Source organism: Sinohyriopsis cumingii, chromosome 9, assembly GCF_028554795.1.
Source record: "Sinohyriopsis cumingii isolate HCF-2022 chromosome 9, ASM2855479v2, whole genome shotgun sequence".
Classification (NCBI taxonomy): domain Eukaryota; kingdom Metazoa; phylum Mollusca; class Bivalvia; order Unionida; family Unionidae; genus Sinohyriopsis; species Sinohyriopsis cumingii.
Window position 1 is genome coordinate 23,127,878 of NC_142969.1, and position 25,967 is coordinate 23,153,844.

Genomic DNA, 25,967 nt, shown 5'->3' on the forward strand with positions numbered 1-25,967 from the left:
TGGGTTAGATTACGTACAATGGAAATTTAACATGGCGAAAAATCGTGGGTCAGATTACGTACAAGGGGAATTAACATGGTGATAAATCGTGGGTCACTCTACGTACAAGGGGAATTAACATGGCGATAAATCGTGGGTCACTCTACGTACAAGGGGAATTAACATGGCGATAAATCGTGGGTCACTCTACGTACAAGGGGAATTTAACATGGGGAATAGAGTTTGGGCTTGTTTAGGGACAATGGGAATTGAACATGGGATTTTTTTTTTTTTTTTAAATTTTTTTAAAAAAGGGGTAGGCAATTGAAAGGCTATCTCTTTTCGAGATATATGGCTGGCCCTGAAAAGGGCCTTTGGGTTTCTTCTAACACTTCCACTTCTTCAACCATCTTCTCACTTTTGTCACTATTCCTGTCTTCTTTTTCTCCTTTTCTGGCATCCAGTCTGGATGGCCCAAGGCTCTAAACTTTTCCTGGACTTTGATCCAATTTTGATTTAGCCTTTCAAAATCAGCCTGTTTCTTTTTGTTTTCCTGATCTTTTCTTTCTTTATACCATCTCTCTTTAATCTTCTTGACTTCTACCTCCATCACTTTTCTCATCAACTCCTCTCCTTTCCTCAGTCTTTCCTGGCCTCTTTCCACATAAGAGCACTCTGTCCCATGTGACATTTTTTCAAGAAAGCACCTGACTTTGCTTGCATTGTCAAGTGCTTCCTTTAGGCTTCCCACTCTGACATAGGTGGGATTTATCATACCTCTCAATCTTTTTTCCTCCTCTTCAATCATTCCTGCTATCACTTCTTTTGCTATGTTTAGACATTTAGCGTAGTCCAGGTACTCTGCTATCTTCCATTCTTTTTCCAGTCTCTCCACTACATATATACCATCTATTATCCAGTTGTATATATGTACCAAATTGTTGAACAAGTCACTTGCAACCACCATCTTCGTTTTTATTATTCCGTAGAATGGTTCGAACGACGAACGTGGTGGGTTCTTATAGTGAAAGCGCGGACGTGATGGAAAACATCCCCTAAAAACATAAAATTAATCTTACCTAGATCATGACCCATCAACGCGCGTACGTGAAGGAAAACATCCCCACTTTTCTCATTTCATATAATCAAACCCAAACTATACTCTCCACATACGCTAAGAAACAATAAAGAAACCTATAATCTACTATTCACACAAACATACCAGAGCTCTCACAAACACCAACACACAAACACACATACCCTCACATTTTAAAAAAAAAGAGTTAGTGTTTATATTCACACTATTCTACCTACACATTGGCAAATTAATAGTTATTTCTTTTCTAGAGTATTGGGTAGCCCTGAAAAGGGCTGTTTTTTTTCAACTCCAGATGCACCTATCTAATGGTTGCACCTTCCTGGCCTGGCGCCACACACACATCTTTGACTCCAGTCTCTTTTTACTTTTTGTCTTGAGAGTGCAGAGGCGGGATGATTCGCTTCAGCACCCCAATCCTCTGTCTCGGGAATATTGAACGACATCATTTCTTCTCTTTTCTTTTCCTCCTCTTCCCTCTGTCTTCTCTCCTCCTCTTCCTTCTTTATTCTTTCTTCTTCTATTATAGCCTCCGCAGCCAGTTCATTTACCAGACGCCTGACATATTCCAGATGTATCTGGAGTTCAAGAAGTTTGCTTATTCTGCTACTATTCATTCTTGTGTTGATCAATCAACAAGGGTAGCTAGACTACCGAGCGAGTTTCAATTTATAGTGAAAGCGCGGACGTGATGAAAAACATCCCCCTAAAAACATAAAATTGATCTTACCTAGATCATAACCAAAAAACAACGCGCGGACCTAAAAGAAACACTCACTCACTTTTTATGCTACCCATTCCTATTCTAAAAATTTTTTATAAATCACTTCAATAGACTATTTACATACGCAAAGCAATCCAATCTAACCCCAAATATACACCTCAAACACCAAAAAAAGACATCATTTTAATCTACTATCCACACCAACTTACGTGAGCTCTTACAAACACAAACACACAAACTCACAAACACATACCCTCACATTTTTTAAAAAGAGTTAGTGTTTATATTCACACTACTCTACCTACACACACATTGGCAAATTAATAGTTATTTCTTTTCTAGAGTATTGGGTAGCCCTGAAAAGGGCTGTTTTTTTCTGTTTGCTATGGCATTCTTTTTTAGTTTCTAAGAATGCGATGTCCTCTGAGGATAGACTTTCTGGCAATAGGTCTGCTTCTTCGGAAAGAGAAGAAAAACTCTTTGGTGTCGATACGGCAATCGACAAAGCCTTTGTCAGGTTCAGGTTGCTGCTGCTGTTGTTGTTGTTGTTGCTGCTGTTGCTGCTGTCTCTGAAGTCTGTACTTCTCTGTCCATTCTTCTTTTTCCCGGTTCATTTCTTCTCTGAAGAGCTCTTCTATTAGGTCTTCAGTGATTTTTAGCATTCTCACATTCTCTATTTCTTCTGGCTTCGGTATCAGACTGTGTCTGACCCTATGCAAATTCACGTAGGCTTCGTTGAGCTTGGCTAGTTTGGAACACATCTTCTTAGGAGGATGAGTCGACAATGGATGGTTAGACTGGAAATAACCCGGTTCTTAAAGTCAAAGCGCGGACGTGAAGGAAAACATCCCCCACACGGTTTTCGAGCCGCAACGTTCATGAGAGGGATAGTAAGAAATGAAAGAGCATCAATCCAACATTCTTATAGCTAAACAAAAGACAAAGGCATTTTTTTCTAAACACAACATTTTTTATTCAAAAATCACTTAACACTAAACAACAACATTTCTAACATTTTTTAACAATAATCCAACACTATAACATCAAACAATCTTTTTCAAATCACAAACATTTTTTTTCTTCAAATACAATCTACTTTGAACAGGGTTGACAACGTTGTGAATGAAATTGTGATTTCCACTGTTGGAAATCATTAGGCCATTGATGGACACTACGTTTCCTAGCTTGAGACTAAAGATAAGCATAATGGTCACAAAACCATCGATCTACTTTCACATCGTTTCTAGCAGAAGAACGAGGATCAAAATGAGTTACTAAATGTTCTAAGGAATAGCCCAGGCTGCGATGATGCAGAAAATACACGCAATACTTTCCACACACCAAGGAATCTGTGCCTTGTAATTTCACATTATTGAATTGGGTGGTTTGAGCATTTCTTCTCATAAAGTCGATGATATCGTCTTCCAATGGGGGCAATCCGTACGAATCGAAATATTCCACACAGCCTTCTTGAGGAAAGTAAACGGCTACCCAGTGGGTTCCTGGGAGATGACTGTCGTCCGTGTTGATCACGTAAGCTTGATGGTCTTTAGGTTTGCGATGAGGGAGTTCATCTTTAGCACAGACGACAGGATTCCAAGAAGACGTATACGAACTGTGGTTCAAAAGGTAATAAAGTTCCCAGGTATCCATTTGTGTGGTTTTTTTCTTCTTCACAGGTAATAATAAGTCGTCAATTCGATCCTGACTTTTGCTTGAAAATGTCTGACGAATAAACGGTTATTCGTTCTGTTTCCTCACTCTGATTCAGGAGAGCTTCGATACGATGGATCTCTTGAGTGGTTAATGGTGGACAAGAATGTTCACGCAAGTCTTTATACCACTGGTGCAACACGTCTTTGTTCGAGATGAGACTCCAAGCTTCGTCCAGATACTCGTCCAATTTTTCTTCTTGACTCAACATCATGCATTTATCGTGTTGAATTTGACTGGGATGATCGTTTTGACATCCATAGCAATTTTTCTTGATCAATTCTGTTATTTTGTCGACCAAGTGTTTGGCAAAACAGGAGACTAAATGGGCTTCTTGTTCTGGCCATCTCGATTTCATCATGATCACTTCTTCTTTTTCCACGGTCTCCTCACATTCCATGTTCAAAGTTTCTCCACTAGGTAAAGAGGGATAACAATCTTCCATGACTTCTAGTAATCTAGAATGACTTCTCTCAAACTGTTGATTTCTATGGTATTATCGAATTCTGCATACAGGATGACGTTCAACGTTGGATTATCTTCAGCACCGGTGGCTTTGATTGCAAACTGAATTTCCACACGAATCTGGCCGGATTTTATAGTGTGGAAATGTCCCTCGTCGCTGCCTTGGTCTGGAGTGAAATCGAAAGCCCACAAAGCGTAGCCTCCTGCATAATCCTCGTACGTAATGCCGTGACTGGTGTTGGTCCCTAACTGTCCCGTGGCTTTGTACAGGGACAAGTACGATCTCAAGTAATTCTTGTTTTTAAAGTCAGGTTCAAAAGGTCGGGTACACAAGGTCTTGCCATCGCGACTGACTTCGATTTTGGACACGCCAAAGTGTTTAAAGTTGAACGGATTTTTATTGATAGCTCCGTTGAAGGCTTCATTCTCGACGATACCAATGATTAAACGTTTGGGTAGCTGTCCTTGGAACCGATGATCTTCGATCATGGATCGCTGTCCCTTGGGAATGGTGAAAGTTTTCACTTCCACGCGTCGGATCGGATACTTGGCAGTTGTTCTGCTCAACGTCTGACTGATGTCATTTCCCACTTTAGGTAACACTTCCACACGGCGTACGTAGAGTCTGGCTTCTTGGATTTTGGTTTTGTAATCGTCAGCATCAGCCAACAAATGGAAAGCGGTACTGCTACGATTCAGTCTCAGGCGGACATCCACTCCATTCAGCAAATACTTTTCTTGCAACCACATGTCCAAATGCAAACGATCCATCAGTTCTAAACTCTGTCCATCTTTGATTCTGTTTCTTCGTTCTAGAAATCCATCATTTGTTGATTTAGTTTTATCCTTTGTATCAATTTCTAATTCTTCAAACTGACCCGCATCGTCAGCTTCCCATACCACACAGGCATCGAGATGGGTGTTCTTGGCGTCTATTCCGTACGTCAAGAGATTTTCCAGGTACGCTCGATAAGGGTAAGTATCCATGCTGCTGCTGACCAGTTTGTTGTTCAAGTACAAGTCCACTCCACTGAACAAGGAATGCATGAAATTGTTGACGGGAGCTACCGCTTCAGTGTCTATAGCACCTCCAGTCTTATCTTGAACTTGGACTTTCAGGTACAAGTAACTGCTATTCAGATCGATGTAATCTTCGGGCTGTCCTTTGATTTCAAACTCGATGGGAGCGGAATCGGTCAATGAGGAAACGGGATGAAATTCCACCCATTGGGATTCTTGCATGGTCATCATGGTAGGGGGCATGGCAAACAGATCCAGTTCCGTCTTGGAACAGGCGCAAGACTCTCAGTGCATCATTTTTTGTTCTGTTCTTTCTCAATAATCGAAAACGTCTAAGTCTCGAACGGTTCTTCTTTTCTTGGCCTTTCTCGCTTGAAGTCTGGTGAAAGGGTGTTTTCTTCTTCGTCGTCTCTTTCTGCCTTGTCCTTGCTGAATGCCTGACTCGGTAGCGTGCAGGGCATTTATAGGTGTGTCTCGTCGGCCCAAAATGTCTTTACCCGTTTGCAGCAAGACATTTTTGCCAGCCCTCATGAAGGCTTCTTTAAGGTTTTGTTTGTCGATGATGACATTTTGGAGAAATTCTTTGCCTTGCGTCAGTGCCGCATCTTTCAAGGCGTGCAATCCGCGTGTCACCATCGGTTTCAACACCGGGGCCACCGAACGAAAGGCCGATTTTAACATGTCTCCTAAACCGTGTCCTCGCTGTCGAGCAACCCCTTGGTACACTGGATACATGACTTACTTACGAGTCGTGAGAGAACCGTTTTCGAAAATGGAGTTTCACCGTGACTTTTCCTTTGGTGAATGGAATATTTTGTCCCAAATCTCCTTTTATAGCAATGTTGACCGTGTCCAAATACGACTTGCTGACAGGCAAATAATGAGGATGTACAAATTCCCGGTGGACGTGGTAAGTGTTTCCACCTTCCTGGTCACTGGTCGTGTTACTATCCACTTTGAAAGGAATGACACGCAGTAATGGCACGGAGGTGTGTCCCACCACGTTATACTCCACCACATCGGAGTACACGAACATCAAATTCAGTCCTTGGTTCAGTTCTACAGGGAATCGAAAGAACTTGTAAAATTCCGTATTGCTGTTGATCTTCGGTTTAAAATTTTGAGCCATTTTTGTGTCTCCACCTAAAATATCAAACAAGTCACGATTAAAACTGATGGACAACGTTTGGGTATCCTGAAATTTCATCAGGAAGCGACGAGCCACTTTATGGTACTCCAGGGTGACACTTTTTTTTATTCTGTTCAGGGCTTTGCCAAAGGCGAACTCGAACCTGGAAGTAATGGTGTCCACCAAATGTTGACCACTAAAATAGAACCCTGCTGGAATTTTCAAGGTGTAGATACTGAAGGGTGGATTGCTGGCTGGTCTTGTGTCCCCTGAAAACCCGATGTCATTCATGGCTTCTTGCAATTGTTGGTTCAGGATCTCGACCTCAAAAGTGTTTTGCTTTTCGGTGATGTTTTGGATTTGTGTAGGGTGAATCATTTCTACTAAAGCCACTTCCCAATGGGCTTCGTGATCTAAGGGGATGGCTTGAGGTAATTTGGCCGTGTAACAGCACAACGTGTTGTGGGGAAACACCTCCATGGAACTGTCAATGGGTAAGGTTAAGTAAAATTGGTTTTCGTGACTCATAATTCCAGAGTTCTGTGACTGTCCGAGGGGATATTACTGGACGTCAGAGGCGTGTCTCCGTCCAAAATGGGGTTCTGGTTGTGGTTGTTGGAGTGGTGACTGACACTGGCACTGGACACAAGGTTTCCGTTCGAGGAGAATTTCAGGGAAGGATTAGGAAGCAGGTAACCGATGCAACTGCTCAATAAAATGGTCCACAATTGTTTGTCTCCTTGTTGCAAACTCAAATTGGCAATGGCTGCCCCGATGACACAATTCACCACGAAGATTTGGCAGAAAAAGACGATTTGCGTTTTAGGCACACGTTCTCCACACCACACCCACAAGGGTTGTTTTTGTAAATCTTGCACAGAAGAACTAGGTGAAGAAGGAGTGGTCGACGTAGCTGCGTCTGTTGTGTGAAAGGGCATGATGGTCACTTCTTTTTATAGTCGATGACTTGCGAAGCGTCGATCCAAGAATCAAAACTGGGTGGATATCCTTTCCAACGTACTTTGACTTCTTTGACACGTCGTTTGCCCACTTTACGGGTTCTGCGTTCGAGAATGCTTTCGATGTCGTACACGTCGTCTTCTTTTTTGGTGACACGTTGTAACTCGGGCAAATAAAACGTTCCTTTGAGCACTTCTCCGTTCATGTCTTCCAATTTATAGACGGCAGGATGACGGCCATGCACTCGTCCAGTGACGCGAAACAATTCGGTCGTCCAGTTAGGTAAGTAACCTTTGTCGAAAGTGCGTTTGGTTTTGCCAATGCGCACCCAATCTCCTACGGCCAACATTCCACTTTTCTCGGGGACAGCCCTCGTCGGGGACGTACCAAACAGACGCTCAAACACCAACACTTCGTTGTCGAGAGTCACGTCTTGCGGGGCACGTCCGATGCTTCGATGGTAAGATTGGTTGTACGCTTGCACCAGGTGCGGTAAGATGTCGATGTACTTCAGAGAGTGGTGATGCGTAAAATATTTCCACATGCGTTCTTTCAAAGTGCGTTGAAAACGTTCCACGATGCTGGCTTTGGTTTCGGGATTCTCGGTGGTAAAAAAATGAATGTCACGTTTCTTTAATTCTTTTTGGAAAGCTTGGTTCAGAAATTCGGTGCCTTTGTCCGTTTGCCATCGAAGAGGGTGACGACCGCTTTGTTTCAACACCCGTTGCAGGGCTCGCACTAACTCGCTGCTCGATTTGGAAGTCAAGGGCACGACCCAGGCAAATTTGGAAAAGACGTCGATGACACAAAACAAATATTTGTAGCCACGATTGTAGCTGGCCAAATGAGAGACATCGGCTAAATCGGCTTGCCATTGATGATCGATGCCTTCCACTCGGGTGCGACTTCTGGCAAACTTGCGTCGAATGGGTTTGTGTAAAGTGTAGGTAGCTTGTTCTTGTAACCATCGTTGCACTTGAGGTAAACGGAGACTTTTCAGTCGAGTTTTGGCAGCACGATACAATTTTTGAACTCCTGCGTAACCTGCAGGATGGGAGGGATCGTAGTAAATGCTGGCTAAGACTTTTTCCATTTTTTTATTTTGTGTTGGTGTGTTAATAAGTCACCCACTCTTCGGTGATGCTACTTTGGGTGGGTCGAAAGGGTGGTTTGGAAACGGATTTACGTGTCCGATGGGCTACGGGAGTAGAAGTCGAAGGTAGTGGTGGTGGTGGTGGTGGTGACAATGGAATGGCTTTGGTCTTTTTTTCTTTTTTCGCTTCTGGTTTCCCTTCTTTCTTTTTCACTTCTGTCGAAGGAGGCGTGGACATCATCTTTTTAACCCAAGCTTTCATTTCTTCTCGTTGGGGTGTGGGGGACGGGGTCAACAAGGATGCTGCAATCTTACTCGAAATGGGAGCTGCTGACGGTGTTTGAAACACTTCGCGCATCTCTTCTTCCTCAGGTCTTTGTGGGGTAGCATCTCTGGTGACCCTTGGGGATGGTAGTGGTGGTGGTGGTAATGATGATGATGGTGCTGGACTTTTCATCAAGGTCTTAAAATCTTTTAGAGTGGGTAAAGCTGTTTCGTCTAAAGCTTTCTGGTGAAAGAGTTGCAGTCGTTGCAAGAGTTGACCGTACTTTTGCGATTTTTCTGTTTCGGACAAATCTTGGCGATCCATCAAGGACTGCAATTCGTGTTGTAACTGGGACATCTCGCTCAAATTGGGATTGGGAGGCAAATGCGGGGTGTGTTGTTCTTGCCACCGATGGTATTCCATCCATCGTTTGTAAGGCACTAAAGCTAGTTTTCGTCCTTCCATGGGGTTGTCAGGGGTCGATTCTGAGATCTTGGAACTTCCGAGGCCTTTTTATCTTGCTCCCACCAGTCCTCCCAACATGGTTCCCAAGACTCCTTTCAGTATGGGGCCTAACAAGAGAGGTAAAATACCTCCACGTTGCACTAACATCTTCTTTTTTTGACGAATGGGAATTTTCTTTCGAACCATTTGGCGAAGAACGTGACGATGTTTGCCTAAGCATTGTTTCTGGTGTTTGGACAAAGGGATCGTGCCTTTCAAAACGTTCAAACAACATTCGCACACGGTATCGATGACCTCTTTGGAGGCTGTTTGAATGAGTTTTTTTCGTAGGGGTGGAGAAGCTTTGGACAGGACAGATAACATGTCCCCATGTTTGGCTAAACGTGGTGGCAGTCCTTTCCTTTTCTTTCCTTGGGGTTTTCTGGAGGGTGACATCTTTGAGTCTTCAGGAGCACCAAAAAAACACTGATACCCTACTCGGTCACAAGCCTTTTTTATACTGGAACGCGTCGCCACTGATTGTCTTTACGTCGTATCAGTTTGAGGACAGGCATGACACGTCGTGCAGGGGTACGCAACGGACTAAATTGAGCCAGTTCTTGCTTGGACAAATCCAGTAAACTTTGTAACATGCCCGATCTTTCATGGACTTTGATTTTGGGAGAAGGTACTTTGTGAGCAGCAGCCACTGCCGCTAAATTGGAAGGTCCTGCCACTGGGGAAGTTCTTTTGGGGGTCATCAACGGAGAAGTTCTTGGTGTGATCAACGTCTCCAAGTACTCTTCAGTTCCTGGTGACATCAACGGAGAAGTGGATAAACGTGAGGCTGCCGGAGACGCAGTCACCGCAGTGGCAGGTCGTGGTTTGCGAGTGTAAGGTTGCGTCCTGGCCGAAGTGCCTCTCTTGCGACTAGTTTTCTTCTGTGGACTTTTCTTTTTCTGAGGACTTTTTTCTGTTTCTTTTTTTGGGGGCTTCTTTTCTTTTTCCGGGGTGGTGTCTGGTAAGAGGAGGGTCCTGCCACTGGAGAAGTTATTCTTCTTGGGGACCTGGTCTTTTTCTTTTTCTTCTTTGGGCTTCGTTGGACTTTTGTCTTGGGGATAACTTTGGGGGCATTAGGATCCCATCTTAAGAGTGAACGAATGATGACCCCTCCTAGAGTACCGCTCCCTCCAGGTTTCAAAATGATTTGTTTTTTGGTTTGAGTGTCGATGCGGGGATCGGCCAGTTGGACCAAAGCGACTTTGTTTCGATCGAAAAAGCGTTTGGTTTGATGAGGAATCTGAATGATTCCTTGGAGTATTTGACGTGCCGTCACCGTGAACCATCGTAAGACTTCTTTGAGACTAGCTTCTAAGACACGAGCTCGTGTTTGTGGATCTTTTTCTCGACTGATGCCATACAAGGCACGAATCAATTTGACGGGAAGATGCGACTGAAGGGACGTCATGTTCACACTGTGTGAGACAGACGAAAAAGGGTCTGAGGTTTTTATAGATTTTTTGATGAGGAGTGAAATGAAGTCGAGGACGGAGACGTGTACAGGACAGGCCCTCCGTCTTGGCACCAGTGGTGAAACAAGTGGGTACGAAATCGCAAATCCTCGGGAGTGGTAGGTTTCAAATCGACGAGTAAATAGGCGTGTGGCGTTTGAGTGGCATCGTCGTACGCCTGAGTCAGCCAAGGCGTTCCTAACTGTTTGGCTAAGACTTGCACTTGCGATTTATCTCGAGGGCTTTTAAACAAGACCACGTAATGTGCATTGAGACTGATGGTGCGATGGGCTTTACTTTGTTGAAACATATTTTGGGTGATGTAAACGACACTGGCATTACGGTGATGCCCTTTGCGCGTGAACCACAATTTAATTTCTTCTTCGTCTTCTCCTAACATGTCGTCGAAAATGACCAAATGGGTTTGACGGGAGTCAGAGACGATGCCGTCGTCTTCTTTAGGAATGCCTTCCACAAACACGATGGAATCGCCTTGACTTTCTCGCAAGAGGCTGTACGCCGATTGCCACTCTTTGTAACACCACACGATTCGTTGAGGGGGTCGATCGATCAAATGATGTTTATGTTCGATCAAACGTTTGACGAATTCGGTTTTGCCTGAACCGCTAGGTCCAGCAATGAGCATGTTAAAGGGATGGCGAAGATACAAAGCCTCCCAACTGGCACGATCTAAGTGTTCGTCGATGACTTTGACAGTAGAGGAAGAGGGAGCAGAGACAGTAGAGGTAGCCATGGTGTGAGAAATGTCACTTGTGACACGAAAAACAAACAAGACAAGAGTTTATATACTTTTTCAGAACACGTTTATTGAATGTTTTTTTTCAAACATGAATACGAAAGACAAAAATACATAAAAGCCAAAGGCTTAAGTACAAGGATAAAAGGCACATGATAACTATGAACGTGGAATAAACACAAGTGTCTGTACAACATGTTTTGGGTAATGTTCTAACCAGTTCTATAGTTGGGGGTAAGGTCACACAAGTGTCCTCCCGAAAGGGTCTTTCAGGCCTGTCCACGACAGTCCTGTCCTGGGTGACGGGTTCTTCTGGCACCGTCACTAACACGGGTTGAAAAGTAACTTTTTTCCTTGAACAACTCTCGTGCATACTGGGCCACTTCTTGAGTCCAAGCCTCAAAACTCCATTCTTTCCAGGCACGGACATCTGTCCAATGGGGATGTAAGTCACAAGCTACACACACATCGTCATACACGTCTTGGGTAGCTAAAAGTTGACGAATCTTTTTTTCCTGTTGAGGTCGAGAAGTATCCAGATGAAACCGCAAGGCTTTGAGCAAAAGAAGTTTTTCGTGACCATTTAAGGCCATGGAGGTGGTAAGTACTGATCGTAAAGAGTCCACAAAGAATCGGCTGGTAAACGAAATCCCAGAAAACAAGTCACTAAGACACACACCACTTGTCGTCCCAAATTGAATGGATACAGTTTTTGTAATAATTGATGGTAATGATCCACGGTTTGAATATGGTCATTGAGTTCCTTCCACGGAATCTGTTGGATGACATGTGACATAAACCGTGGCATGGCAGCCTGTTTTTATATTCTCTTTTTTTCGGATGCAATACACGTACTTTCTAGCCAGAGATCTTCGTTCTCCAGTAGCGAATCTAAATCTTGCATACTGTAACTGAAACGTCAGAGTTCGTTTAGGTGTTTCATCTTCCTCTAAGTAGATTCCACGTAACAAATATTTGTAATCCTTTAACTTGTCTTCCTCAATGCGTTGCACTAGGTGAATCTCGAAGTAACCATAATCATGAACATGTCGATCATTAGCGACCTCAAAGTTTTGAACAATGTCTCACCATTGAAAGAATTTCTGACGAATCAGTTCTCTTATACCATTCAGGTACCAGTGGTTAAAGATCTGGTGACGTATCGGATGCAATTGTTCTTTACGTTTCACTTGTATTTTGACCAGCTCTCGGTAAATCCTTTCTCTCAACTCCACAGGCAAAGCACGAATGTTCTCTTGTAAAGTATTCATGAATAGGTCAGTCCGTACAATTCACAAAAGTAATCCACATAGTGAGTAATTTCTGACCACTGCCATTAAGGGTAACGTCCAAGAATGTCACTGAACTCTTTTGATGTAAACGGTCTAAAGCGATACAATAGGAGGAATGCACCCTTGACCCAAAGAAATCTAACACACTGGTTGACTTTTTTCACTTTCCTCTTATGAATTTCTCGACACAAAAGTTCTACAGTGACCCATTGAGATTTCACTCTGGCAAACCCCTGCCAAACTTCCTTGTAAATCTTCTCTTGTAGTTCTTTAGGTAATGATTCAATATCGTTTTTGAAATGAAGTTTAAATACTGGTCTCGGTGATGTCCAACATTTGACTCCTAGCCAATCTGGTTTCTTCTTCGTCAACGACATGGTAAGTTACTTCAATGTCTCGGTCCCACTAAGGGTAAGTAATGACAATTCGGTGACCATCGAGCATGTTCTACGTAGGCCGAATCTTGCGGTTCCCAGTGGTGAAGTGACACACTGCAACTGAAGCACTTGACTTTATCTCCTTCGCCCAAGTAGAAAAATCCGGCTCTGGCTAATTCTTCGGGGGTCGGTCCTCCCAGATACTTTGGCCATTTTCCTTTGAACGATTGAAGACGATTTTCAAAGTCGCAGTATTCCGACAAACGCACAGGGAACGAATATTCGTCTTTCACAGGTTCGTTTCGATGAGGGTTAAGTGACATAGGTAGGAGTTTGCTCAGGGCTAGATGACATCCGTAGGGGGGTAGACGTGAAGGTGAACATTCCCCTTTAAAACGAAACCCAGTAAAATGTCCAAGAGGACGAGCGGCATCACTTTCGCATCCCACAGGTTTGACACGCACAGCATCACTTTCCATGATAGGGGTAGGGACACTAAAGTTCCCATGATGCTTTACGGCATCGCTCAGGTCACAACGTACAGCATCGTACCCATCGCAAGGCTCACAATCGCATTCCACTTCCGAAGCCTCACACTTGAATTGTGCCTTTCTAAACAACTTGTTCTGTGTTTCTCTGAAAGTATTCATCTTGTTTGCTCGGTCTTGGTAGTCACAATGAACTATCGATCTTGACCATAGCCCCTTTTTATACTAGTCGCAATGCAGTCTCCAGCTTGTACATCTTTCCTTTTTTACGTTTTTTATGTCTTGTTTCGGAAGGTACCGTCTCTAAGGTACCGTCAACATTGTACCGTAGTGTGATGGGTGGAAAGGCCAAAGAAAGGTAAGGGCAGTGCGGAGACCATCGAGTATGTTCCAGAATAGCTGAATCTTTATAGATACATAGATCCATTCGTAACTTCAGTCCGCAAGCGAAACACTGTACCTCGTATCCCAATCCTGACTCAGGTCCCAAGTAGACAAATCCTGTTCTAGCTAAAACATGCGAAGAAGGTAATCCTTCCCTATCCGTAGGCCATTTCTGAAACGTGTCCAATCGACGGGCACAATCACAATAGTCAGGTAAGAAGACTGGAAAATGGTAGGGTTTGAACTTGGAGTTCTCATCGGGTTTCTCACTCGATTCTTGCTGTGGCGAAGTCATCTTTCTGGTGGGTGACTATCCTCTTACAACCAATGTTTTATACCAACGTGTCCATACGTTAAGGTGAAATGATTGGGAAGTCGCACTCGCCTCTGGTATACGATTTGATAGACTTTTTCCAGGGGTCGACTGACGATGTGGTGAGTGGGTAAACGTACAATCTTGTTAGGTTGGTGAGTGGTCACTTTAAAGTTTCCATCCTCTCCCGATTGCAAGGCTTCTTTCAATACCCCAAAGTTGACCACTCGACTGGTACGATGATTCAGAGTCAGTCCTTTCACTTTGCACGTCGTGTGCACTTCTCCTTGTTTGTCCCGGTATTCGTAGCCGTAATTTTTGGGACCGCCACTGACCAAACTTAGAATCTTGTCGTCGGGATGCTCGTCTGTCCAGGCTCCTAAACGGTCTCCTTCGATGTTAGGGTGATGTTGAATCGGGTGATGGATGTAAATGCAACTGTCCGTGTCAAAGTACAGGACGCGTTCCCCTAACAGTTCTAAAGCTTCGTACAATTTTAAGCGAGCATGAGCTGTCACGTAAGCCGCAATGATGACATTTCCAAAAGGGTCGTCTTGTACAAAGTCCAGATCTTCTTCGTAATTGACCAAGATTAAATTCTCTCGAACGACGTCCACGTGTTTCATGTATTTGGTTTTGTCGTGAATCATCTGGAAGTAGCGGGAAGGTTCTGTCAAATATTCCGTCTTGGGTAAACACGGTCGTTGTGCCATTTTACCCCACAAGCAATTTAACATCACTTTGGCAAACGACCGCCTGCCTTCGTTTTTCTCGATGTGGTCTAAAGAGATGCCTTCTTGTTCGTAGTATTTCTCTTTGAATTGTATTTGGTCTTCGGGAGTGTGACACCAGGAAGGATAGCCGCTGGCTTCTTGCTTCAGTTTCAAAAAGGCATCCACGTAGTCGGCGAAAATGCCTTTCTGAGTAGGGTCACCCTTGCGGTGTTGTTGAGTCTTGGGAAAGTGGCAAATTTCGTACACTTCTAACAGTTGGTATCCCATGTCCAGAGCTTTGAACAATTCTACGCTGACCCAGGTTCCCGTCAAGGCCCGTTCTTCCTGGCTGTGTTGACAAGGTTGGTCATGGTTGCACGTTTCGGCACAAGTACGGCACAAGGGAAACATCAGTTTGCCTTGACAATGGTGAGGTAAGACGGGATGGTATAGGTTCGTGGGAGGCAAAACTTTACACTTGATCAAGCCTTCGTATTGTCGAATGTTTTTCAGGTCGATGTGTTCCGTTAACAATTGCGGGTGCCCTACAGGAAAGCGACAATATTTGCACACGTAGGGATACAGCGAACACACGTCCAAGTATTTGATTTCTTCTCCTTTCTCTTCGTCGGCTTGGTACAGCAAACAGGTGGCATTGGTCCTTCCTCCGTACAAACTATCCCTCGGGTTCAGCGGGTCCATGAACTGGTAACTTTCCACGAGGCGTTTAAACTCGGGATCGGTTTTCATACGGTGATCGTACTCGTGTTCCCACATTTCCACCACTTGGTATCCTTCCTGTTCCAACTTTAGGCGTCGCTGACAAGTGTCCTGGTACAAGTCTTCCATGGTTCGTTGTAAAAACTGATTTTTAGTGCCACGGTCAGGGTAACAAACAGGACATCCGTGAAATAAGCAACCGTTAAACTCGTACACGATCTTGGGGTTTTCTAAGTCCCAGCCATCGACCGAATACGTTCCGATGGTCTTTTCGCCCCCTCCGTTGCGGGCATGCTGAATCCACTTGTCTTCCTTGTCGCACAAGTAATGCAACCAACGTAGGGCTTTGACCGAGTATTGACGTTTGACAAAGTGGGTCGTTTGAGGGCTGATGACAGCCACGGTGTTTTCAGGCATGAATCGTTGTCGATACACTAGGGAACACGCTTTGGCAATGGTGCAAGCTTCTTTCAAAGGATCGACCCCTCCGTGTTCCATGAACAGTTCTCGAAATTTTCCACAGCAACGCCGTAAAATGTCCACGTCGGAACGACAATACTTTAGCATTTCTTCCTGAAAGTCGAAAGGGTCCGAGGCGTGAATCTGGTACCAAGCGTAGAAAGCTTCTCGTTGTTCGGTACGCATGTTGTCGGGGTCGTAATAGTGAGCCTCAGGCAAATGGGGTAGAACGGCATGTTGATTGGCTTCAGTATTGAAAAAGTGTGGAAAGTACCCTTTAGCCATTTCTGTCATTCCAAACGTTTTAGGCATTCGACTCAAAGGCATGGCCAAGTAACTCATCGAATCTTTAAACTGCACTTGTCCCACTTGCATGAAAATGATTTTGGCTCCGTTCAAAATCACTTTAGGACGCTCGGTGCCTTGTTCCGTATAGTATCTGAGAAGAAACTGTCCATCGTATCCGGAGAAATTGTGAGCCATCACTGTGGCATGACGATGACAATCTCCGTAAAGTTCGATGTCCTCTTGGCTCCACGTCTTGTCGATGGGGTCTAAGACCCATTGGGCAAAATCGGCTAACGTGTTCGGTCCTCGAAAGATTTTTTCACGCCCTCCAGGAATCTTGCTGCAGTGAGGGCAATGACTGAAGATAGGTTCTTGAATGCACTTCTCGCACGCTCGATGAGCCACGCAGAAATTAGGAATGTGAATACCGGTCTCTTGCATGCATTCGAAATCGAAAAAGATGAAATTGCCTTTCTTCTTGTGACTGTCCTCTTTCTCTGGTGGGGGTTGGTATTTTTGCACGTAACATTGGTGTTCCATGTCCACGATGTGGTGACAAATGTGACATTTTTTCTTTCCTGAACATACGTGTGCCTTGGTATTATTGGTACGTATGACTTGTCCACACGTAGGGCACAATCTCAGGAGTTGACAAGCGCATTTCTTCTGTGAACCTTGCGTTTTCAGATGTTGTTGGTAACAAGTAGGGCTAACAAACGTGCGCAGACAAGTCGAACAAGGCACTGGTTCTTCGCTCAGACAGGGTAAAGAGGCCAAACATCCTGAGCATTTCAATCCACAATGCTTGTGTTGCTCTCGATTATTAAAACCAATGGTCACATTTCTCACAGTAATAACTGTATCCCAGGAATCCGGTGATACTGGTAATCGTATCGAAATGGTCATCGTGATAAGAAACATGAATGTATTTTCCGTCCTTAAAATGCTGGCCTCGAAACAACAGAGGCCCGCACATTTCTTGAGGGTGCACTTTTAAGGTGTAGCGTGGAGCTAGGGCATCTTGCAATTTTTGCATCTCAGGAATGCCACAGGGTGTGTCTTTGGACAGGCCAGCTTGTTGCAACAGGAGTTCTGCTTCGTTTCGTTGTTTGGCTCGATGGGAACGTTGAATAGTGTTCCAGGTTCTTTTCCATTCTACCGTGTCGTTCTTGTCGGCATAGGTTCGTCCCACCACGATGGCACGGGCTAAACACATCTGGTCATGAGAGTTGTTAATTCGGACGAGACTCTTTTTGGTGTTGCGAAGGTCGTCCACCAATAACATCTTTTTGCGTCCAGTTCCTTGAGGAGGAGAGACGTGGGTCATGTCCAATGTGGCTTTTCCATCGGTGATGTCAAACTGGTCATTAGATTGTTGCACGTGTTGAATCTTGTCCATGACTTTGGAAGCGGTCAATTCTGCAGGGGTGCTAAACTCGATCCAAACAGGGGATTTCAAACCGTCGTGTTGTATGGAAAGTCTCAAGCGATCGTCTTCTTTGGGTTGACATTGCTGCTTGAGTGAAGTGAGCAAAGAATCCCACACCTCAGTGATGAACACTTCTGCTTTCTCTAACGGCACTTCAGCCTTGAAATCTTTAAACTTCACTGTGTATTTGTAAGCCGTGGTTCTAAATTTTCTAGAGGAGCGCTTTTCCGTCTCTCGAATGGAATAGTATTTTTCAGGGTTGACTAAGGGTGGTGAACTTGGTTTAGAGGTTTCAAATTCTGGTTCACTCATGTCCTCTTCAAAATCACTGGCATGAATTTGTGCCAAGATTTCAGCCCTGGTTCGAGGCGATAGATCACGTTTCTGCCTCTTACTTCTTCTTCTTTCTTCTCGAATGAATTAGATCGTTTCATCTTGAAAGCAAAAAGTCAAATCACTCAAGTTCAAACACCATGAGCTTCTTTATAGTCATGGCAGACCAGCGTATATAAAAGGGTGTGTGTCTTGTCCTTTCACTATTCATTTCACTCTCAAGCCGAGCACAACGATGGAAGAGACTAACCAGATGGAACGTTTCGTCAGAGCTTTGCGAGGGGTCATTAGAAAATTCTCTTCAGACCAGCCTACGGACTACTCTCCTTCTTTTAGAGATAAAAGTCAAGATACTTGCTATATCTGTCAGAAGAAAGGGCATTGGTCTTCAGAGTGTCCAGACCGTCAAAAAAGAACAAAAACAGGGACTAAAAAAGACAAAAGTCAAGATACCTGTTATTATTGTAAAGAAATAGGACATTGGTCTCCAGATTGCCCAAAAAAGAAACAAGAGGAGTCAGAAGAAAAGAGGGATTCTTCAGAAGAAGAGAGGGATTCCTCAGAGGATGAGAGGGATTCTTATGAGGAAGAAAGAAGACAGGTGAAGAAAAAGAAACAGGAGAAAAAAAGAAGAAGGGAAGAAAGCGAGGAGGAGGAAGAAGAGGAAAAGAGTGTGACGGTGAAAAAATTCAAAAAACAGAGAGACTAAACAAGGAGACAGAAGAAGTCAATGAACTTTTAATTAAAGTGTTGTGTTGTGAATTGTGAATTGGATTGTAAAAAAATGGAGAAAAGAATAAATGAATGATATAAGGTAAGTGTCTTTGAGTTTTGATTTTAAAATAAGAAGCTACACTCACGCACTCATACACAGACACGTACTATAAGGGTAAAATGGGTGGGTTATTTTTTCTTTTGGAGTTATTGGCAAATTGAAATTGTATTTCTTTTCGAGAAATATGGCTGGCCCTGAAAAGGGCCTTTTTTGGTGTAGGGGTGAGTTTAAGCAATCAACTTTAACTGCCTTAAGCCTTTGCCACGGCCAAGGCCTACTTCTGGACTACGTAATGTTGATGATGATTGAGTTGAAATCACTAAGGGTGGTACGGTAGGCTTAGTCACAGGGTTGACGTGTTTAGCTCGGGAAGGTCGTATTCTCTTCGGTCGTAATAAAGAAGTCTGATACATTTGTTTCAGACTTCTTAACTCCGCTAAAATGTCCAACAGTACCGTGACCGTTTGATTTTCACCCTCTTGTTTCTTTGCTGCTACTTCTTCTTGCTGTTGCTGATGTTGTTTTTTTCTTACCTCTTCTTCTTGCTGTTGCTGTAGGAGAAAAGCCTGTTCCGCTTCCTTTTGTCGTTGTATAAATTTCTCCAATTCTTCTTTCTGTCTCTGTCTAAAATTCTCCACTTGCGGTAATGAAGAAGGTAACGCAGGTTCCGGAACAAATTCTTGCGAAGAGAGAAAATCCACAAAATCCCAATTCACCTCTTCTGAAAGTAAGTCCGGGTTCCCTTGGGCGATCTCCCCTGCTGGTGCACCCCATTGGATCGTTTTCTGAGTTTCCGTCATGTTGAATCACTGTCGCATAGATTGACTGCACACAAGCGCTAGCAAATCTATATTGACTACGTGACGTCACAGACTGCTCTCTTCGGATTGGATGAGGTTGGCTGAATTTTGTAACGCGTGTTCGGATTGGTGAATGAACTCAATCCGTTTCAATCCTACCTCTGCCTATAAATAAGCGCCGTTCACTGCATTGATTCACCTGTTCTCGGAGCCTCAAGATGTGGACCGACGTTCAATCTTCAACCCTTGTGTCAACAATGATGTTCAGGACGGACATGCTCATGTATGTCCGGTCCAAGTGGACTGTTGTTGATAGGACAGATACAAGTCTATGGATGAGGAGAGTTTATATAGAAAGACAAGGATGTCTCAAGAGGGTACTTGTGTATGGACCGGCAGTTAGAAGGAGTTTAAGAAGAAGAAGAAGATGTGACAGATGCCATCTATGTTAATATTAATATTAACATAAACCCAAAGGCCCTTTTCAGGGCCAGCCATATATCTCGAAAAGAGATAGCCTTTCAATTGCCTACCCCTTTTTTAAAAAAAATTTTTTTAAAACAAAAAAAAATCCCATGTTCAATTCCCATTGTCCCTAAACAAGCCCAAACTCTATTCCCCATGTTAAATTCCCCTTGTACGTAGAGTGACCCACGATTTATCGCCATGTTAATTCCCCTTGTACGTAGAGTGACCCACGATTTATCGCCATGTTAATTCCCCTTGTACGTAGAGTGACCCACGATTTATCACCATGTTAATTCCCCTTGTACGTAATCTGACCCACGATTTTTCGCCATGTTAAATTTCCATTGTACGTAATCTAACCCAGGGGGGGTCTGTAATGCTAATTCCCATTGTACGTAAAGTGCCCCCCTTAACTACTGAAACAGCTGTTGTATCGGTACAATGAAAAAGTACTGTGGTACGCACCATCTAAAAAAGCGCTCACCTCTACCGTCAAGGTCTAACTTAGTTTTGAAATTTGCAATATTTACATTAGATAATGTTCTTTTACTGTTCTTCAGACGATTAATCCAAATTTTGGATGAAATTGCCATACAGCCTTAATTTAATAGTGTGTAAAAATAAGTTAGTCTTATCTACCCCTTTGATTAACCCAATTAACTAATCCTAATCCAGTTGATAAATCTTTTAACTAAATATACCCCATTTACTCTACTGGATAGCGCTTCTAAACTGATCAACATATTTTTGTCAAACTTTGCGTCCAATATCTTAAAACAATATTTCAGAATGCAATAAATATTCATTTACCATCTTTGTTGTACGTCCTAACTCATAAATACATAAATTCTGTGTTGGCTTCTTCTACCCTTATAACGTTTTGCACAATTGTACGTTTTATCACAATGTCAAATCGATGAGCATGTAAATTTATAAAGGCATTTTCTCTTTTTTAGCTTGCTTTGGCAATGCTGCCTGTGTTTCGCAAAGGAACAACCAAATGTTACAGCCAACCAAAAATACATAATTATAAAATAAAATTCCTTGTTTTTCATCGTCGTAAGTGAATTCTTTATTTCTAAGTTAAGTTAAACCTCTTCTATTAAAAAGCACCTCCTACTTTTTAGGTGTTGACCACAAGTTTCCACTTTTACAATAACCTTTAAATTAATTTAGCCTGGCGTGAAGGCCTTCAGTCGAACCTGAATGAATAATAACACCCTCCGCGTCTAAAAGAATATAAGGGTGTAACATGCCAATACCTGTACATTCAATGCCATGCATGAAAAGCCATTCGTCTCAGTCATTTACAAGCATACAAAAGGAGATGGTGATAAACATGTACTGTTGTTGTTGTCGTATGGTTTAACGCCATTTTTCAGCACACGATAGGCTATACATGGCGGCCAGTATTAATGGTGGAGGAAGAACCCGGAAAATCCCCGGAAAGCACCACCTACCCTCGAGAAGCTACTGGCAAGCTTTCTCACATACCCACATTGGCCGAATCCGAGACTCGAACCTACGCAGACAGAGGTGAGATGGCAGTGATCCGTAACAGTGAGCGTTCTAGACCACTCGGCCACTCGGGGCCTCTAACATGTACTGTGCAGGACACCAAGATTTCAAGAGAATTCATCACGTAACATATGATCACATTGAACTCTGCTCTTTACATTAAAGTACATTGATTCAATGATATTTCAAATATTTTCCTTAAACCAAGCTTTGTCAATTTATACTGTAAGTAATCCCGTACTATATGAGACAAGCTTGTACCTCGATGAAGACATTACATATAATATGAAGTACGCTTGTAAATAATTTACATACGCACCACAGAAGTGTGAGACCTGTATAACTATTGCCGTCACCTAACTTGCCCTTTTTATATAACGGTATTATAAACCTTCAGACCATCTTTCTGAAAAGTAACCACTTTGAAATACAGCATAAATAAATGGCAGAATGTATTCAAACGAATAATTAAACCATGGCTAAGAAACTAATTAGTAATTATATCAGGACAAGAATTTAATTTAATTTGTTAAGCAATATTTTTTTAACATCTTTATTAGAAATATCGCTATTTATTTAGTTAACCAAAGATGATATTAAATTATCCTCTAACATATCTTTCATTCAAACGTCGTCATATATATATATATATATATATATATATATATATATATATATATATATATATATATATATATATATATATATATATATATATATATATATATATATATATATATATATATATATATAATTGTTTACAGCTTCAAAAAATTTTACTGTATTATTTTGAGGCTTTAGGGCACACAACAACTTTTCATATTTTCCAGTATAAGATTGTATTAGTAAATTTCACTTTTTCATATTTTATTGCTTTCATGGTATTCATGCACGTATTTTTTGTAGAAAATGTTTTTAGTCTAATCAGAAATTTGTCACTTCTTTTCTTCCTTCTGGTATCATTACAACTGTATACTGATTCAAAATGGTCATAAAAAATTAACCGTTGTTCTTAACATACATTATTAAACCAAAGACTGTACTTTTATCTCATCATATTTCTCTGATACTTAATCATGTATTAAACCAAAGACTGTATTTTTATCTCATCATATTTCTCTGATACTTAATCATGTATTAAACCAAAGACTGTATTTTTATCTCATCATATTTCTCTGATACTTAATCATGTATTAAACCAAGGATTGTACTTTTATCTCATCATATTTCTCTGATACTTAATCATGACACGTTCTGATCTTTTAAATTATGGCAGACAAGAATTGTGAAAAATACCATGTTGTGTCGACAAACAACTTTCAAACTGCGCACACCTCGCCATTCTCATGTAAATAATTTTTAAAAAATCTTAAAAATTAAATTTGTTATTTGTATTCGGTCGTGAATTTTTGGTTCACATACATATTTACCTCTTTAGATTCGTATTCTCTTTCTTTCATAAATGTCGCTTCGACATCACTTGCAGCATTAAATTCTATCGTAAAGCATGTAACACAGTGAAATATTTAAGTTGGTAAGCTCAATAACATCAGATATTAGTACGTTACTGGAGATGGACTCAGACGCAATAAGATAATCGTATATGCTATATCCACCGTGTCGGATAATGCAAACATATATCGACTATTGTCTTTAGAAAAAATCTGGGCCTGTTGACGCACGGAGATTACAAAAACCACACGATAAATTATGATGTTTATTTGAATCACCTTCCATTGTCACGAAAAATTGCAAGACAGTATACAAATATTTGTGGGCACAATACTAGATCCATCTGGTGTGCTATAGCACAGGCAAACACAAATAAAATTTCGCTCAAATATTGTACCATCAAATTTAACCTTCATGCCGGAAAACAATGGTATTGTCCCAAACAATGTAATCTCGAATATATACGATTATTCCTGCCAGAGTTTCTTTTACTGTTTTTTTTTTTCTTCTTAATTACCATGAGTACATGATTTCAGTTGAAATGAATGAGGCGAATCTAATAATAACAATGTTTCTCAAGTCATGCCTTTGTTTGGTTTGGCTTGGTGCTTTACAGCACATCAACACAAGTTAGTTATTTAGTACCGAGGCAATACGAATATAGTACCTTGCCCAAGGATACACCGTTAGCAGGCCAGGGCCGATCTGATTCAAACCTGCAGCCTTTCGGTTTCGATTCCACTATGATAACCACCTGAACCATAACGGTTCCTGCCTCGAATGGCGACCTTTCAGGACACAATGTACTAGTTGTACGGAAAAATATGAACGAATCTGGAAATGGGTGAACATAAAATAGAGTATATATGGGTTTGGCTTGCCAGGATTGGTTGATAATGAAAGTTTGTTTTTTGGAAGAAGAATCTTTTAGAGTTATTCTAGTTGTAACTGAACAAAATAGAGACATTGTTTTCTTGGTGGAATTTCTGTCCTTTAACAATCTTGAACTTGGACGACTCATTACTGAAATTAGCATCTGGCTCTTTGGTGTGGAATTAAAAGCATATGTTTCAACCACAGGTAGGTCCAGAAAACGCCGCGGCTCAGATCCTTTTCTCTACCCAGAAGCTGTCATCCTGGTTTCATTTACACTAATAAATATAGTTTTGATCATGAGCACTCATAAATTTAAAGTTATTGATTTTTTAATATCATTGTGTTTACATGGGTTTACTATGGGAACTGAATTAGAACCGTGAGTCCTATGAAGGAGAAGCGATACGGGCCTTTTCCACATCCTAAAACATGCTTGGGACTGGGTGGGGGTGATAACTTTCATGAAATTTCAATTTAAGTGAGCACATATGTAATATATTGTTTTAACATGACGAGAAATATTGATTTTATTTGACCAAGCTGCAGAATAATATAGTGAAATGACTCGCAATACATTCGGAATCCTCTGATGCTACTCCTTTTTTCTTTGCACGATGTATTAACATCATCTGTTACTTCCTGAGATGTTACTATGTGTTGTACATATGCAAACAGTATTATTATATGGATATATTAACCCAGACAACAATGATAATATAATATATCACATGTAATATTAGAGTTTATATATCAAGGGAATATATTATCTTATTGCTTGAAAAGCAACTGAAAAACAGTACCATCAGCAATCAAAAAGACAAATTGATTATGTCAGTGTTTCGTACGAAATTACAACTATGCCAATTATGTTGCAAATCCCCCCCCCCCCGGAAAAATGTTGCAATTTTTCAGAACATATTCAAATGTGCGAACCGTATCAGAATCATTAGCTAAGATTTTTGACAGAATGTGGTTCATATTAACTCTTCCAACCTATGTCAAACAAAATAACGTTCTATTTTAATAGAGTTATGGAATATAGTGACTACGACCTCTATCAAATCGAGAAATTACTTGAACTGAGAAGCTGTTGAAACCAACTGTATCGGTGATATGATATAAGCTATTATCATTTGTCATTCAAGCCACGTCTGGGAAATTCTGAGGCAAACAATTTAAATTTGAAGCAAATATTTCATGTGGCGTTTATGTTCCATTTAATTAATCACACTATAGGAACGTCAGAACCTGAGTTGTTTCATTTCCGTTTAAATTATAAATATTTGCTATTGTTATCATAGAGATCAAACAATCCACAGAATGCAATAAAAAGTCTTTCTTAAAGAAGCGACATCAAAGGTTCACAAAACTGAAGTCAATAAGACTTCTCAGGTGTACGCATTGAATGATATAATACAAATCGCACTAGTTTCAAAGGCGTGACAATGTTCTGAATCGGCTTTTATGTCGCAGAATCTAATAGTCTAGCATGTACCTTTTGCATTTCTTTACATTATCTAACTTATCAGTGAGAAACGCCAGAAAAAGTCCTTTTTGCTATATTTGGTTAAGATCCCCAATACACAGATAAAAGACCTAAGGCGTTTATATATATATATCTATATATATATATATATATATATATATATATATATATATATATATATATATATATATATATATATATATATATAGAGAGAGAGAGAGAGAGAGAGAGAGAGAGAGAGAGAGAGAGAGAGAAGCTAGTCTAAAACGACGTGCACCATGACTTAAAGAAACCAGGAGAAAATTTTAAATAAACTTACATTCAAATCCCAGTAAAAAGGTTATGTCTAATATCCCGACAAACCCTGCGACCGCTAGTTCTGTGATCTGCTCCTTTTTGTTGCTGCAATCTTTCACTGTATGAGACGTGATGCAACGATATTTATACTATTTCAACTCTGCATGAAGCTTGATAAAATCTACAGCGGCTTATATGTGACTATGATCTTGTCCAACGTCAATTTTACGAAGCATCAACCGCTGTTTTATTTTTCGCAGATGAATTGAAAACTGTCCCTCTCTTTGACACTTTTTATAGGTAGGTGGCGACAAAAGCTAATTTAACAGCGCAGAGGGTGGCG

At 41.6% G+C, this 25,967-nt stretch overlaps 1 protein-coding gene across 2 annotated transcripts in view; it reads right to left on the reverse strand.

Moving 5' to 3' along the window:
• The window catches only part of LOC149791389 (uncharacterized), a 68,754-nt gene that overhangs the window by 25,880 nt on the left and 16,907 nt on the right, over positions 1 to 25,967 (reverse strand). The window contains exon 1 of one of the 2 annotated variants that reach the window (XM_089969191.1): positions 25,647 to 25,887. The exons of the other annotated variant lie outside the window; for it this stretch is intronic. The gene's annotated coding sequence lies outside the window, so the exon portion shown is untranslated. Of the gene's footprint in view, positions 1 to 25,646; positions 25,888 to 25,967 lie in introns of those variants that run through there. 2 annotated transcript variants of the gene reach the window in all.